This window comes from Myotis davidii, unplaced genomic scaffold (assembly GCF_000327345.1).
Source record: "Myotis davidii unplaced genomic scaffold, ASM32734v1 scaffold370, whole genome shotgun sequence".
NCBI classification, from domain to species: domain Eukaryota; kingdom Metazoa; phylum Chordata; class Mammalia; order Chiroptera; family Vespertilionidae; genus Myotis; species Myotis davidii.
Window position 1 is genome coordinate 5396961 of NW_006288615.1, and position 17475 is coordinate 5414435.

The 17475-nt window shown below is 47.8% G+C and overlaps 1 protein-coding gene across 2 annotated transcripts in view; it reads left to right on the forward strand.

The window, feature by feature from the left end:
• The window catches only part of AGAP1 (ArfGAP with GTPase domain, ankyrin repeat and PH domain 1), a 417400-nt gene that overhangs the window by 302886 nt on the left and 97039 nt on the right, over positions 1 to 17475 (forward strand). The window lies entirely within an intron of this gene.

The following is a 17475-nucleotide window of genomic DNA, read 5'->3' on the forward strand; positions in this document are numbered from 1 at the left end:
TGCTGCTGCAGGTAAACACCATCCATATTCTGGTGACTCCACACCAGGCCTTAAAGGAAGACGTCCCCGGACCCAGCGAGGAGGACATGGGGAGGCCGCGGCAGGGAGGGCCTGGACACGCGGCGGCTTGGTGTTGGAGTGGAACGCCCCCGAGCCAGCACCCAGCTCTGGTGCTGCGGGAGAGGACGGGGTGGCCTTCACCCTGCGAAGGGGCTCTTCCAGGCTCTCTGCTTTCGTCTGAGATCATGACTGTCCCTTGAAAGCCCTGATGCGCAGGCTCCTCCTCATTGTAAATGACTCCCTTGTGATGGGGCACTTGCATTCCCAGCCATCACCTGCCCGAGAGGCCTGGGGCCTTCCTGTGTCACACATCAGCGCCACTGTCAGTGCCCCACCTGCTGCCCAGGAGGCCTCGGGCGGCCCCTCACCTCCGTGAGCCTCTGCATTCACACCTGCGGCCTGGGGGTCCTTCCCCCCTTTGCGTTGTTGCAAGGTGCGCAGCACAACACCTGTTTGTGTCTTCCGTACTGAGCATCTTCTATTGTTATAGGCATTACTTATCTTAAAAGGAGCAGGCACTTCGCGGATTTAATTATTGAATTATCAGATACTTGGAAAATGCATTGATTTTTTCATTTAGCGTTAGTATTACTAGCTGATTGGGGTTATTCTGTCGCCACCTTCCGTGGAGGTGGCTTGTACCTTGGAGGGTGGGAGGAACTCTTAATGTTCGTCCTCCCCAAGCCCCGCCTTCTAGTCACCAACACTGCCGGGTTGCAGGGGGACAGTTTTAGGTTCTGCCCCCTAGGTGCTGTGGGGATCACAGAAAAAAATCCAGAAATGCCACAGAAGTCTTATTCTTACAGTTATTCCCCATTGGGAAGAAGGGAGGTTAGAAAAATGAATTTCTAAAAAAGGGCATCACCCCCAATCTTTGCCTTCCCTACATTCAGGATATTTTTATAGAAAAGATGTTGGAAGCAGCACATTAATCTAAAATCCAATCTGTTTGGGCTTCCACACAGTTCTTTCCTGGACAAAGGCTCACTAGCTTGCGTTCCTTGCCTTCATAGCCCTGCACCTAGCTGCACCTGTGTGCCATGGGCTGTGCCACCAAACCCTGAAAAGACGCCATTTCCTGACCTTGGTGTGATTGGAAGTTTCTTCCCACAGAAGTTGATCGCACACGTATTTATAAAACACCTGTAGGAGAGCAAGGTCACCTGTGTAAGAATGCTATTTCTAATTTGCAGAGTGATCTCTCATATATTAATGCCCTGGGGTCACCTTTCTTAATTCATGTAGTATGTTTGCTAAAGACTAGGTAGGCTCCCCAATGTTAGGGAGCAAGGAGATGAGAAACCTAAGTCTGTGCCTGGTACCAGCCTGCTGTGGGATATGGATGGGGAACTTGAGAGAAAGCCGGTTGAAATGGTGCCGGTAGAGTTAATCAAGGAAAACTAACGAAAGAGCATCAAACTTGAGCGAAGCTTCAAGAACCAGGCGGGCTTTTTTGTGCAAAGCCACAGGAGGAAGTTATTATAAGATTTGGACAAAGACTTGGAGCGGAGGCCCCAGGAGGTGGGAGAACCGAGGAGCTGCAGTAAAATGAGAGCGTGAACCGGACAACAGCAGGAGAGCCGAGAGGAGAGGGGTGAGCAATGAGAGCCCCAAACATCGTCTTGTAACTGACAGCTGACATTTTAAATAGAAAAATCCAGTGATACCACAGTGGTAGTAATAGGAGCTAATATTTATTGAGGATTTCCTGTGGATGATGTCATTTGATCCCCAGGGAGTAGACACCGTTGCAGGCTCCTTTTACTGGTGGGTAGATAGGTACGTAAGAATTCAGTATCACTTGTCCAAAGTCACACCCTCATAAGGACAGGGATGCAAATTCAGGTGGCCTCTTTCCAGACCTTAGCTCCACCGCCTGGAGCAACTCATGGTGTGCTTCCTAGACAGGCGGCAGCAGCGCCCCCTGGGGGACAGACTGGAAATGCAGGTCTTTAGGTCCCATCCAGACTGAATTTAAAATGGGAGGGGCCCTCTGACCTGTGTGGGAACAAGCCCTCCGTGCACTGATGCTGCCTGCTAAGGTTTGAGAACCACCCTCTGAATCAGGGGTGGGGAACCTTTCTTCTGCCAGGGGCCATTTGGATATTTATAACATTATTTATGGGTCATACAGAATTACCGACTTAAAAATTAGCCTGCTCTATTTGGTCAAACAATTAATTAACTCACTCCTAGTGCCTTAGCAGGGCCTGACCAAATGATTTTGTGAGTCTTATATGGCATGCGGGCCGGACATCCCCCCTCCCCCCTGCTCTAAATCCTGCTTTTCAAATGGTCATAGGCAGCCCCTGGAAGTTGGCTAGAAAAGTGGGGTCCCAGGCTCCCCCAAGATTTACTGGATCGGAACAGCATGTTACCAAGCCCCATAGGTGATTCCAGGACACCTGGGGGTTGAGAAGCCCTGTCTGTCTGCGGTGAGGGTATCTATCGTCCTGGCCTCCTGGTGGCGCCGTCCCTGCCTTCATGAGTCGCCAAGGGGCCAGACCTGAGCCACTGTTAATGAATGTCCAGGCACAGGACCTGACGAACGACTTCAAGAAAACGCATTTATGAATGGACTGCAAGACCTCAACTCAGGCACCAACACTCCCTTCCGTGCTTGGGAAATAATCACAAAAGACGCAGGACGGAGAGCTTTCTGCCACGCTCTACCTTTGTACGTAGCAGTTGATATAAACCCCACCCTCTCTCTCTCTCTCTCTTTTTTTTTTTTAAATTGTTTTTATCTTTTTCCCCTTAGTCTTCAGTTTGGATGTTGGAGTCATAAAAAGCCTACACTGTGCTAGCAGCAGGGACAGGAGAAGCTAAGCAGCTTTTGAATTCAAATGCCCATGAATCAGTGAATATGCTTTTATTGTAAAACATCATCATAATAACAACATTGGGATGCCATTTTTCTCTGCTCCGTGGTCCACACCGAATTAAGACTTTGGCTCCAGAGAACTTTGCCAAGTCCTCCCCACTCAGGCTCAGGTCCCCCGGGGGTCTGTCTTGTAAGCAGCTGTGAGCAGCTCCTAATGAGGGAGATCACTTTGTAGTGCGCAAAGCACAAAAGAGGAGGCGCTGGGTAAATGAAGGGGGGACGAAGGAGGAATCGGCTCCGTGCGCGGCGTGCCCCACTGCTTTATGACTATTGCTGTTGTGAGGCTTTGCATTTAAGTACCTGGGGTTTAAAATTAAATGTCTGATGTAATTTGGTGTTGCTAACATGAGACCTGCATCTGCCCTCCGAGAAAACCCAGACAGCTCCGTTCAGGGTTTCAAATTGGCGTCTGCGGGCTCGCAGGCAGCGCGGAGGACGGGGTCCCCCCAACCGAGTGCCGCGTGCTGCTCGGCGTAATTTTTTAAATGCAGAAACATATTCATCTTGGGCTTCTGCATTGAAAAAGGCTGTTCCCATAGTCCATGAAAAATTAATTTTTTTACATTTTTCCTCACTCTCCTAAGTGTTTGACAGAAGTAATTTTTGCAGCGAGAGGGAATAAAACTGGTGGCTGTAAATTCCTGTCCTGGAACCCCTTGTGCAGATTCTTTATGGACCCGGAATTGATCTACATGTCAGAGCCTGTTGTGGTTCAAACTGTTTATCACCGTAATGGCCGGAGTGCGCCCGGGAACACCAACTTATAATCCCGGGTGAAAGAAATCGGTGTTTGCAGTCAATGAGGGGCAGCTGAGTTTTATTGATAGGTTCAGAGCAATTATCTCTGCAGCAGCTATTGGCTGAGGGTTTTCTTGAATCTTATTGGGAGCGTGTGATTTTTTTTTTATAATCACTTTTTCTGTAGGTGATTTTCTCTAGAAGCACTAGCCCAGAGTTAGCTTTGCTGTGTGCAGCAGGGGACCCCTGGGGTCATCCATAGCACACCTCGCTATCATAACTCACTCCAAGGCAGTGGTTCTCAACCTTGGCTGCACATTAGAATCACCTGGGAATCTTTTTAAAATCCTTATTCTAATGTGCAGCCAAGGTTGAGAACCACTGCTCCAAGGCAAAACGCCTGTTAGATGCATCACACCTGCGCTGCGGGCCCCATCCGGGCGGGATGCTGTGAGTACCAGCCTTGGCCCCAGGGCCTCAACTGTTGCTGTTGCCGTGGCAGCCAGGCTTCCCCGCCTCTTGACTGGCAGGTTGTTCTGCTGGCCCCACCCCTCCGCCGATTGCTTCATTCCAACTGTTCATCTTCCACACTGACTGGCCATCACCGCCAATATATCGCATTGCTTCAAGTGACTCTCACGCAGCCCGCCTCCGCCTGGCCCTCTTCCAGCCTTGTCAGCATCAAGTATAAAACCGTATCCATCTCGCTCCTCTCCGGGGAAGATGTGTGCGTGCTCATGCGCATTTCCTTCTGACCCTTTCATCTCGTGTCTTCCCGTTAGAATCTGTGGTTACCACACAATGGTTTGTGACGCTGAAGCATTTGAGCTGTTGCTAACGTTGACATATTGTTTCCCACTCTGAGCATGCTTTTGTGTGGCTGTTTTAATGACAGGCTAGAAACACAGGTTTCCGCTTTGGCACTCACTGTTGTTTCTCCCTCCCCATGGAGCCAGCACGTGTTTCAGCTATGGGTCCCCAGGCTGCTGTCAGTTCATCAGTTTCTGCTTTTACATTTGAGCACTTTTTTCCTCCTTGGATAGTATGCTGGCAATTTTAGTATGTGACCAGCAGGTGGTGGTAGTGTGACCCTCGCCAGGAGGCTTGCTATGTAGGAGGGTTTTAATGAGGGGAAAGAGGAACCCACCCACATGGACTGCCTTCGTTATCTGACTCTGTGGCAGGAGGTCGGCTTCTAACTCTCATTTCCCGAGAAGCATTATCCCTGTTGATCACTGAGGTAAGAGGCTGAGAAACTTAAGATCACACTCCTAATAAGTAGTTAGAATTCAAACCCAGGTCTTTCTGATTTCAAAGTTTATCTTTTATGCTCTGCGCAAAAGAAATGAAGACTTAACATGAAAACATTGTATTTTAAGAATTTGATTACCTTTTTGTAGAGCTTGCTTTTCAAGGAACTATAATATAGATAGACATTTCCCTCGTCTCGCTTATCCTGAACTTTTCCTTTATCACCGGTTCCCCCCAAATCTTGGCCGGCGTATTCAGAACCCACTCCCTGGGGTTTGTCATCAACCTTCCGCTTAGCTCAGTGTTAAAGGGCCCGTGGGCTCTCATCTCTCTGCGCTGGGCACTCCCTGTCTCAGCCGCGGCGTCTGTTCCCTCGCCAGCTAGTCGCCTAATTAAAGGGATGACCCCGGCCCCTTCTCTGCTCAGAGCCTGCTTTCCTTTCTCCGCATGCTGCCAAGGAGACAGCAGGAGCTTCCTGGGGTACCTGGCTGCAGGGGGTAAGGGTATGTTTTTCTTCCTCCCAATCAGGCTTTGTACTTTGTACTTTGCCTCCTTAGTTCCTTCCTATCAGCTATTTCTAGCAGCAGGTGCTGACCAGGGGAACTGCTGCCCTGCACATCAGAACGGGGAGCAGTGTGTTTCATGCCTGAAGGCCAGCCATTCTCATTTTCCCTGGCAGAGTCTAGAAATCCTTTTAAACAGATGGAGGAGAAGGATAATGCTGCCAATTGCTGTAACACCTGGACCACATCGCTCAGCCCCTCTGGCCCTCCGTATCTTCATCTAGACCAGTGGCTACGTGCCCCTGCCCCAGGACATTGGATGGCATCTCAGATGTTCTTGGGTTATCACAGCTGGGAGGGGAGGGGCCGTGCTACTACAATCTCGTGGGAAGAAGGCGGAGAGGCTTTTAAATAATCGACAGAGTGCAGGATAGCGCCTCCCAGCAAAGAGTGATCCGGCCCCAAGTGCCAGCAGTGCCGAGGTCCTGAAGCCCTGATCCAGACGATGGAGGCTCCGGCTCTGTGGTCTTCTACCCACTTTCCCAGACTTCCTTTTCTTCTCACTTCCATGGAGACCTGGCTTACACTGTCCGCCTGCTCGTCTCCTCCCCAATCAGAAGGGGTCGCCCTGCCCCCACTTTCTACCCTAGTACCCTGTGTCGTCGTCTTGTCTGTCTTCACTAGAACCTCCCTAAAGAGGAATGGGCCGCATGGTGACAGCTGGCGCGGTGGGCTTGCAAAATGAGCTCCAAGGCCTCTGCCCGTTTTAAGTGATAAAGTTCTTTGCATTTTCCAGGTTAAGTGTTTTTTATAATAAAATGCTTTGGTGGTGCTCCAGGATCTGTTTCCCAGCATACCTGGTGCCCCTGAGACAAAGCACGTGGACTGGGATGGATACGGCTTCCAGCACCCACAGGGGGCCATCACAAGCATGTTGAGCATGTTTAAAATAATGACTAGAGTTTAAAACTGAGTTTCCTACCTTAGATTATCTCAACCCATTTCAGAGTCGTCAGTAAAACTGCGCTAAGTTCAGTAGGGATGATCTAATTAGGTGCATTTCCCAGCAGGTATTTTATTTCATTTTTTCCACAACTATGTGGACCACCTGCTGTGAGGCACCCATGGCCCTGGCCGCGTTCCCAGCCTCTAGAGGGGAAGGAGGATAGACAGTCCGTAAACAAGTTGAAATATAGGTACTTTGTCCGGCGGAGAGAAGTGAAATGAGGGTGAGCGCTGGCTCAGACACTCAAGTTTGCATTCTGAAACCAAGGCTGGCCGGAATGCGTGAATTACCAAGCATTGTCCCAGCTGAGACTGTAACATGTAGCAGGCATGTTATCACAGGCAGTGGTGCCCGGGTATACTTGGAAGTGGCCCCAGAAAAGACAGGCACTATTTGGGCCATAAAACGCTGTAAGAGCTCAGAGGCTGGAGGGCATGTGCTTCGCTCAACGTAGGAATCAAATAATTACTTAAGAAAAGTCAATCATACTGTCAGATCCTTTACAACAGCGGTTCTCAACCTGTGGGTCGCAACCCCTTTGGCGGTCAAATGACCCTTTCACAGGGGCCGCCTAAGACCATCCTGCATATCAGATATTTACATTACGATTCATAACAGTAGCAACATTACAGTTATGAAGTAGCAATGAAAATAATTTTATGGTTGGATCACAACATGAGGAACTGTATTTAAAGGGCCAGAAGGTTGAGAACCACTGCTTTACAATTTCTCCTCACTTCCTATTACAGAATTTATAAATACATGCAGAAAGGGAAAGGCCTAAACGACTTAACATTTTCAGGTACCAGAAAGAAAGGAATAGAAGTGAGGGTGGGAGAGAGAGAGAGAGAGAGAGAGAGAGAGAGAGAGAGAGAGAGAGAGAATGGATGGATACAGATGACAGCCAGCTTTGTAGTGGTTGGTCAGAGTTATCCTCAAACGCTCTGTGCATTTTCTCTATTAGTGTCTATATATTACCTTGGTTTTACATCCTTAAACTTCTTCCCATGAATATATCTTTCATTACATCTTTGCTTTACTATCTGACAGATAAGATTATTAACAAAAAGCGATATTAATATTAATTATACAATGATACTAAAATTTTTATATCATGGAGAAACAGATGGTTATTTTAAATGACTTAAAATTTTACTCTTTTGTATGAAGAAACAGTTAAACATATTTAGTTATAAATGCTATTTTAATTGCGACATTATTTCTGCCATGGGACTTTAAAATCTTATTACAGTGGCATGGCAGTGTTTCCATGTATATTTCAGTGTCTCTTAAAATGTGCACGTATTCACAAGAAAACAATTATAATTACATCTAAAACACAGTTTGGGGGCTTAATATTATTGATAAGTATGTCATACATTTCCCACACTGATCTTCCTATTTGGTTGTAGTTCAAAAATTCAGGTCTAGCCCTGGCTGGGTAGCTCAGTTAGTTAGAGTGTTGCCCCAATGCACCTAGGTTTGATCCCTGGTTAGGGTACGTACAGGAGTCAACCAATTAATGCATAAATAGGTGGAACAACAAATAGATATTTCTCTCTCTCTTCCCCTCCCTCTTTCTCTCCCCCTTCCCCTCCCCCCCTTACTCTCACTCTAAAAAAAATCAATAAATTTAAAAACAAAAACAGAAGAATTCAGGTCTAATATGAGGGTTGCTCTCTGCAGCATTTGACCATGTTAACAGCCCTGTGGGTTATCTTTTCCAGTGGGCACTGTTTTTACATCGTATTTGTCAGTAAATCGTTCCTAGCTGGACTCTGAAATTATCACTGGAATAAGTATTACTCCATTAGAAATATTTTCTATGTATAGTATAGTTAGAAAACACAGTTGCTTCCTGCATTTCACAATTTTAAGCTTGGTTGTCTGAGATTGGAAAAGTCACTTTCCAACAGCTGTTGATCCTCTGTTCATTTCACATCAAAAATGGCATCAATGCAAAAGGAAAGCAAGCGTTTCCACTCCCCAAACAGCACCTGGGTGTCTTCTGACTTGCTTTTCTTGGACATCAGCACGTCTGGAAAGCCTGTGTCCAGGAGCAGGGCTCGCTGTCTCTGGGCAGGACGCCTTTATGGTGGGGTACAGAGGAAATTGAAGTCTGGGGGCGCATCAGGCCCCCATCAATCAGCGCCAGCCAGACACGGGTCAGGCCCCCAGATGAAATTTGTGAAGCTGCACATCCACCCAGGCCACACACTCTGGAAAAATTACCATCACGTGAGACCATCACAGGCAGCCAACGGCCGGGTTATTACCCAAGCTAGCACCTGGCTCTCACACCCCTTTCCTCTGTGGGCTCCCACCATACGGTGAACCAAAGTGCAATACAAGTTCCTGGATGACTATTGTTTTTTAAAAAAGAATGTATTTGTCCTTTCAAACAATATTCCTTTTTTCCTTAAAATTGCATTAATTATGTTTTTTTCATGTTTAAATTCGTTTTCTAGAAGCATCAGTAATAAATGCACTGTGTAAAAGTGCTCCCAGCAAATGGATATGACGTCACCGTGTGGCTGGGACACAATATGACATTGGTGTCCGGTGTGTTCCGTCCACCTGTTTAAGGCCCGCCTCTTCCTGCTAGCAAGGGGCTGACTTCCATTTCCCTTCCTCGATTTTTGCAATAACAACTTTGCATTTTTCCTTGATTATAAAACATTGTAATTTAGAAAAATTAAAAGTGCAGAGAAGCTTTCTGCTAAAAACGAAACAAAAACTCCCAACAGTAAAGTATTAGTCTGGGGGGATATATCCTTTTCAGTGTATCTGCCTGTGTTCTTACTTATTTCCAAAAATTGGATTATGTCATAACTGGCTTTATTAACATGTTACGTTTCTGCTCTATCTAAAAACAGTTTAGAAATGGGACACAGCATCTATGGGATTGGTTAAATACATTTTGTAAACTCCTACCAGGGGATAGCATGGAGCCAGGAAAATGTTGCTTTCTATGTAATAACTTGGAAGATGTTTATGTCAGTGCTAAGTGTCATTGTCCTACAAACCGGCTGCAGCATCCGTCTCCTGTGATTCCACCACAGGGCCTTGTCACGTGCTGTGCTGGGAACCTCTCACCGTACACATGAGGCCTTTGTGGCCACAGCCCTCTCCACTGCTTTCTCCATACCACTTGTCCCTTCCTGACAACCTGCAGAATTTACTCAGTGATTTTATTATCTGTCACCTTCCCTGAGTAATCTTACAGTTTCTTAAGGGTAAGAACGGTGTCTAGTCCATGTCTCAGTTCCACAGCCTAGAGCAGGGTCTGCCTCGGTCAGTGTCTTCGCTGTGGATGTTCCCTCTGATTTTGTAGAATGTCATTATTTACCACGTGCTGGCTTGGATTGAGCACTTTCTATACCTGGCCCGTACAACTTGGTGAGGTGGAACTATTGTCCTTATTTTTAAATGAGAAAACTGAGTCATAGAGAATTAGAATCACTTTCCCAAGGGCACACAGCTGGCAGGGATTAGGGGTGTGACCTGCAGATGGAAGCCCAAGCTGTGTGTGCCCACCTGCACAGGTGTCTCCATGTCACCATTCTGCCTCCTTCCTTCACCTGATTGCCTTGAATACCACGAGTGTCCCAGGCTCTGGATCCTGCTCATGGGCTTACCCACTGAATTCTGTTCTTGTGCCCCTTTTCCATAGTAAGCTCATAAGTGCCGTGCTCTTCTCATTAGTATCAGCATCTTCTCGCTATCATTTTCCACTCATCCTCATCAGATAAGTGCCAAGTCCGTTCAGTTGCCCAAACGCACATGCCTCCTGGTGGGGCCGAGTTCCCTGGCCAGACCGCACATCCCTGGCCTGCGGGGTGTCCCTGTCCCATAGACCACCGCCATCCCAAGGTCAGAGACACCTTCACCTGTGAGGAAGTCCTGAGATCTAGAATTGGAAAGGCACTAGGATTTCATGGAAGAAATGATGTATACCTATTTCTTCCTTTTGTGAGCCAGAGCCAGGGAAACAGGGACACTAAAAATATCCCGGAAGCTACTCCCGGCAGCCCTTCCCTGCTCGGAATTGCAGAATGGGGTGTTTGCTGAAGACCGTGAGAAATGGGGAGAACTCGAATGTGTGACCTGGATTACACCCCCGTGGGCCCGGAATGGGGAGGAAGACACTCTCTCCAGTCTCCCGCCCAGAGGACCTGGAAAACCTCCCTTCCGGTGGGGACTTGGCGTCTCCCCCACCCCGGCCAGCGATGGGCTCCCGGGGACGGCAGGAGACAGCCAGGGCCCCGGCCACCTGTGCTGAAGGACATCACAGGTGTGTGGGCAGGAGCCACTGGCCAGAGCATATTCAAGAGACAATTAGGGATCATCGGAGAGCTTCTGCAGGCTTGGGGAGAAGAGAAATACTGTGTTCCTGAGGATCGGGGTGGGCAGGGCGGGAGGAGGCCCGCATCCTGACTGCGGAGGTTGGTGGGCAGTCTTCCTTTTCACCTCCCTCCAGGGGACAAAAGGCACCGACAGGAAGAATGGGAACCGGGGTCCTTTGATGAATAGCAAGCTGCAGATCCACCTCTGGGCCGGGGCTGTCGCTCTCCCACTGACCCTTCCCTCAGCCACAGGGGACTGGGCTTCTGCTTAAGGAAAATGGGAAAAATGTCAGTTATTATGTTTGCGAACACAATCCTATCTTTCATTTTATTTTACAGCAATTTCCCCAAAGATCCACCACAGTATCCTATTGAACTATATTGACAAAATTGTAGCCGCGATAAAGAAAACGCTTTAAACTCACAGCAAACCCATCGCAGAATCTCCACGCACTTTCTTTTATCGTATTGTATTATTTTTTGCCAGGACAAAGCCCAAATTCCAAGATAGTTGTAGAGCTAATATGATAAAACTATTGTGGTGCAAATGAAGCCAGATCCTTTTATAAGAGAATGTTCTAGAGTTAATGCTGAATCGGTGGTTGCTTTTTGTCAGGAGTAAGTTTAATCTTATACACCACCATTACACTTTGAATGGCTTCTCGTTCAGAAAAATGGAAAATACTAAATAAGAGCCATTCATTTGGCCACTATTATTAAGCTATTGGAAAAGGCTGTACTTTAAACAGCAGTTCAGAAACCAACCGGTGTTTTTTCCTGCGGTTTTGAATGAAGATATTATTCGTGGCGTCTTCATCCATGGGGTTGTTGGTGGAGACAGTTACCCGAGTATAATATTTGACAGATTTTCGTCTGCGTTAAAATTACGTGTCATGTTACAGAGTTTCCAGCATCTACCGGTCACAGGCGTGTTTTCGATTTGAGACTGACAGGAGGTTGTCATGAGGCTCGATAGCATGAAACACTTGGGGGCAGGTTTTCAGATCGGCTTTTCTGTTTTTATGAAACTGCTCACTGGCCTACAGCTGAGCCATCGTGGTGATTAGATTTCCTTTGAACTGTGTTCTTCTTGTCATTTTTAGAAATGACTGCAGAGTGGGGTTGAGATGTGGTGCCCATATGATAATCATTAAACCAGGAACAGACATAAACTGGGATTGTCCCAGGCAGAGCCGTTCGGGCCCTCCCCTCATTAAGGTGGTTCCTCTAAGCACCTCAGATGGAGCCTTTGTTTCCCCCGGGTGCCACCCACCAGCGGAGTCCCTTGTATATGCCAGAAAAATCAGTGTCCCCGTATCCTAGGTGACAGGGCTCTTCACGTGCCTCCCACCACGCCAGCCCGCCCTCCATCAGAGCTTAGAGCTCTCGAAGTGTGGGAAACTGTCCGGCTCCGGCCAAGGAGGAGAAATCTTAACTAGATTTGGGGTGGAAACAGAACAGTCCACTGTGACCTGTTCATTTGCTGTCTGACTTGGGGAACCTTCTGTCATCCTACCTGCTACATAGCTGTGACCTTGTAAATACTGGGTATCCCAAAAAATGTATACACACTTTTAATCATTAATTCCAGTGGGTTACATCTGAAAAGAAAGATACATTGAGCTATCAGCTCTTAAAGGTGTGCATATTTGGGGGGACACCCTATATTTCAAATACACTGTTTTAATAGTATAGTCATCTTCCATTGACACCACACCAGGTTGATTCCAACATTCAAGGAGCAGGTGACCTCCATGTCTCGGCTTCTTCACGCCAATGAGCGTCTGCAGTGGGGCTCGCCGGCCACCAGTTAGGACACGAGTAGGTTGATGACGCCCAGTTTTCAGGCAGGGGAAGTGAGAGTGTAACCCCCGCCCTGGAATCTACATGAAATATGTAGCACAGTCATTAGTTATTAGCAGCAGGTTAACAAAATTTTAGGAAAGAGAAATTTTCTCTTTTCGGGGGCTGTTGAAGAAGTCATCTCACACTTCAAAAAAAAAAATCGTAGAACAATTACCCTCAAATTTAAAGGTGGGGGCTTTCCCCCCATATTTTCATCAAAAATGTTTATTTTTTTAAAGGATTATACAGGTATTAACAGGTACCGAAGGCAGTCCATGATGCAAATTTACGTAAATATATTTTGAATACCTCTTAGATCCACACCGCAATCTGTAGCCTTACATGTGACTATGTACTTACAGTTGGATTCATCTGTTAGGTTTTTGCACTGTTAACTATATCTGGTTTTTAAACCTATAATGCCTTTCTGTTGTATTTGCTGCTATTTCCCCAGGCCCCAAGAGAGCGCCTCACACAGGCAGCACTGGGTAGTTATTTGTCCAGCCAGTAAATATCTGGTGTTTCAGCGTTCCATCCCACGGGCGCGCGCGCACACACACACACACACACGCGCTCCCTCCATGTGTCTGCATGGTCACACTCCTAAGTGATGTGCTTCCCCCCCTGTGGTCCTGAGTGGTTGCCCTAGTTGAGTTCCAGGGCTCTCTGTGTGAGACAGCTCTGGGTGGACTACCAGTGGGACCCAGCCCTTTGCAGCTTCCCCGGGGGCTGGGTGGCTCAAGGAGCAAGGGCGTCCAGCCCAGCAACCTCAAGCCCCTTGACTGGGGTATTGTTCAGGCCCAGGTGTGGCGGAAAGGAATGGGGTTTCTGAGACGTGCGGAACCTCTCTTTCAAGTGGCCAGGCCTTCCGTTTGAGGCACCTGATACCTCGGTGCACTCACGGCTCTGGCTGTGGCGTGCCACCCACCGTCAATAAAGGCTTGGGAACCACAGGGACCCCTTTCATTAGTCAGACCACCTGTCCCATGGTTTAGGAGAAGGTCATGAAATTACATAGACAGAACAAGAACTTTTTTCAAGTATTATTTCAAATGTGCATGGGATATTATTTTTATGACTTTGCAAATTAGCCTTTGATTTCATTTAAAAAAAAACACCACCGTTGACTTCAAACATGGCAAAAGATTACACATGATGCCTGAGGGGACTGGAGATCTTTTTAAAACGGAGATGTAATTTATCATTTTTCAATGGTAATAATGTATTCTCCAAAGTGCCCCAAACTGTGAGGATTATTATTAATACAGCCTTTTCTAAGCTGGTATTTAAGTAATATTTTAAACCTCTAGGTCTTAAAGATACACTTATGCATATGCTAGGTTTGTGTTTCCTCCAGCATTCAAAGGTCGACCCAAATTCATGTTCTTTTCCTTGTGCTTCAGTCTGTCTCGGAGCATCCTTTTCTGAAGGAGCTTTTCACTGAGCACCTTTCTTGGTGCTTGGTGCCTGCGGGACATGGCACACAGAATAAACTAAAAATCAGAGGGGCACCATCACCTCAGGGAAATGCCCCAGAACCACATCACAGCACCTGGGGTTCGGTGTGTGCGGAGCTAAGAAGAGGGGCAGCCTCCTTGACGCAGGGTCCGGCCGGGCTTCACGGTGCAGGTCGCCCGGCCCGAATGTCGCCGCCACTGAAGGGACCTGTGAGCCGGCTGTCATCTCACTGTCGTTTGTGTAGCTTTAATCACAGCATCACTGAATCGCCCAAGAGCCTCTCTAGTAGTTAAACTTTTTCTCTTAAGGTTATATCTTCTGTATCAGTAATGGGCATTTTTGTGTTGTAGTTCTGGGCTGTTTTAACTTTCTAGAGGATTCTTGTCCTACAAAACTCAGCCACCCTTTGATTTTGTGTTTTCATGGTTTTCAGGATGGAGGGAGGTTAACGCCTGCAGTGACCCGCCACCCTCACCCCATTTTTCCTCTGGCCTCTGCGGTTCGTTTTTGTCCCCAGCACTTATCATTTCTCCAGTGTGTGTGTATGTGTGTGGATGTATGTGTGGGCATATGTGTGTGGGAATGTGAGTGTGTGTGGAAGTGTGTGTATGTGTGGGTGTGTGAATGAGTGTGTGTGTGTGTGTCTGAGTATGTGGGTGCATATGTATGTGTGTATGTGTGCTGGGGGGTGTGGGAGCGTGTGTTTGTGTGAGTATGTGTGGGTGTGTGAGTGAGTAGGTGTGTGTGGGTGTGTAAGTGAGTTTGTGTGGGAGTGTGTCTGTTGATGTCCCCTCACTAGGATGCAGGCCATTCAGCACAGCAACTATGTTTTATTTACTTCTGTTGTTACAGCTCTGGAAGAGAGCCTAGCACTGGTGAGTGGGTCTGTCTGTCGTCCGTTTGTCTGTCAGTTGGCCTGGCACCACACTTAGGTCACAGTTGAAGAGCAATGCGGCTCGGTGTGGATGGCCTGGGACCATGGCCTGTGCACCCAGGTTTGGGTTGTGCAGGCCAAGCATCAGTGTTCAGGAGGGCTCTTCTGCCTGTGAAGAAATTGATTTACTAGTACAAGCAATGAGTCACCCAAAGCCGCGTGGCCAGGCTGGGATTTGGAGTGCCCTTCGGATTCTCCAGCTGTGCTGGTTCCTTCTCCTGGAGCCCATTGCGTGGCTCTTCTTCCCTCCGTGCCACCTGATGTGGCCACGCTGAGGATGGAGCACTTCTGCATCAGGAGGCAGGCAGGGCGGGAGCTGGATTCGCATCAGCCATGGTCTCCAGGCTTCCGGAGCCTGGCAGTGTGGGTGCCTGGGCAGTGCTGGCGGGGGGCACAGAACTCCCAGAAGCAGTGCACAGCATGTTTCCAGAGCCCACAAACACTCATTTCCTGGGACCCATATCTTGAAAGCTGCCCTAACACAGTAATTCTAGATTTTAAAATATACACAAAGGTATTGATTTAAGGCCAAAAATCTGAAATTCATCTAAGCAGTAGGGACATAATTAAGCAACCTAAGACACACTCTACTCATTATGATGTGAAAAAAAAAATGGATGTTTTTATCTTTGACATTTCACCTTTGATCGGTGGGATGAGATGTTAACTAACTGACCTGCTTATTTTAGTCTGGGCTTTTGTACGCAGCTTTCTTAAACTGGCGACACCATCGCTCTCCTTTTCAAACCACGTGATGCCAGTAGATTAAGGGCCAGAATGTGCCAGGAGGAAGCAGGCTTGTGTTGGTGTTTCTGTCCCTGGTGCAGAATGAGCTGGCCGAATATGTTCAGCACCGTGGACAGCGCTGTCTGTGGCCTGCCCTGGCGGTTCGCCTTCCCTGCCTCAGGCAGGACAACCTGTGTAGCAGTCCGTCCGTCATTTGACTCCTGTGACTTGCAATAGAAACAGCCAAGTTTCTGAAGACTGGACATTTATGTCACCAAAGAGGGATCATACATTTAGTTAACTTCCCTGTTTAGTTGAGTTTTCCTCAAGACATTCTTGGTCTTTCCCCAGCCTCAACGCAAAACAGAATCTTTTTGTCACCTGGCAGCCATGAGCACCAAACCTGAGAAATGGTTTGGCTGATTATGTAAAAAGAGATGAGGCTGGGGAAATAGGAATCTCTTGAAATGATTTAAATTCCACCTAACTGTGCCACTCAGAGCACCCTTATGTGTCTCGGAGGAGTACACCAGATGAATTTAAACGGTGCGCAGCTTGCATTCGGCTAGCATTCAACTAGAGAACAGTTTCGTTTTTGACCCTTAAGTATAAAATCTCACTTGCATACTCTTACAGGTTTTTTCTTGGCATGTTCCCACTCGGACTTCTTACTACACGTTTTTTCTTTCATCCCTCCCCCAATCAGAGGACTGCATTTGGTGTGAGCTGGCCATCAGGCACGAGGAGGAACTAAAGGGTCTTGAGGACATCTGTGTAGTGGGGAGAAGGGAGAGAGGAGGAGATGGTGGGTGCAGAGAAAACGGGGTGCACCAAGACGGGGAACGTGGGCCTGTGCTCACTCCCCGGGATAGGGAGGGAGTGGGCAGCTCCCACAGAAGGTCTGCAGCATGGAGCCAGGCTTTAGCAGTCCCCTCTCAAACTCAGCTTTGGGGCTCAGTCTTGCACGAGGCCTTCAGCTCTCACTTCTGAGTGTCCCCAAGCTCCTCCTCTTGTTCCATCCCCGCATCACACCAGACTGTCCAGGCGACGTACTTTGTCTTCCTTATTGATTGCTTTTCAATGTTGAACGAAATGACCCCTCTCTAGTGTTTTCCTTAAAGAAAAAACACCAAACAAACAACAACAAAAAAAACAGCCTCATTGAGGTAAAACTCACATGACATACACTTAGATTATTTCAAGTGTTCAATTCAGCAGTTTTCATATATTCACAGAGACGTGCAGCCCTCACCATACTTTGGGAAGGTTTAGAACATGCTTCCCTCCTCAGAAAGAAGCCCTGCGCCCTAATGAGCGACGGAATCTGTGCCGGTTTCCTTGTAAGGTTTGGTAAACATGGGCCGTGAGTGAGGGCTGCATGTAAATGAAGATCAGGTTTCCTAAAATCCGGTCAGTGCTGTTCCATTGAGAGACATCCGCTATAATTAGACCGGCCCGTGTAGGCACTGCTCTCCCCTGATTCTCTCTCCTTTCCCCCCTCCCCCATTGTGTCCCTTTCCTCCCCACTTCTGTGACTCCATCTAACCCTGTGTTGTCTCTTCCTTTCCCACAACACCTGTCATCTTCCTCGGCCCCCCATGGTGTCCCCGCTGCCCCTTCTTCTGACACCATGCACCTCTGTGCGCACCGCGAGTGGCAAAGGGAACCGGACAATGTGCCCGGCTCTGAAACATCTTCAGAGATGGGGATTCAAGTCCGCCTCC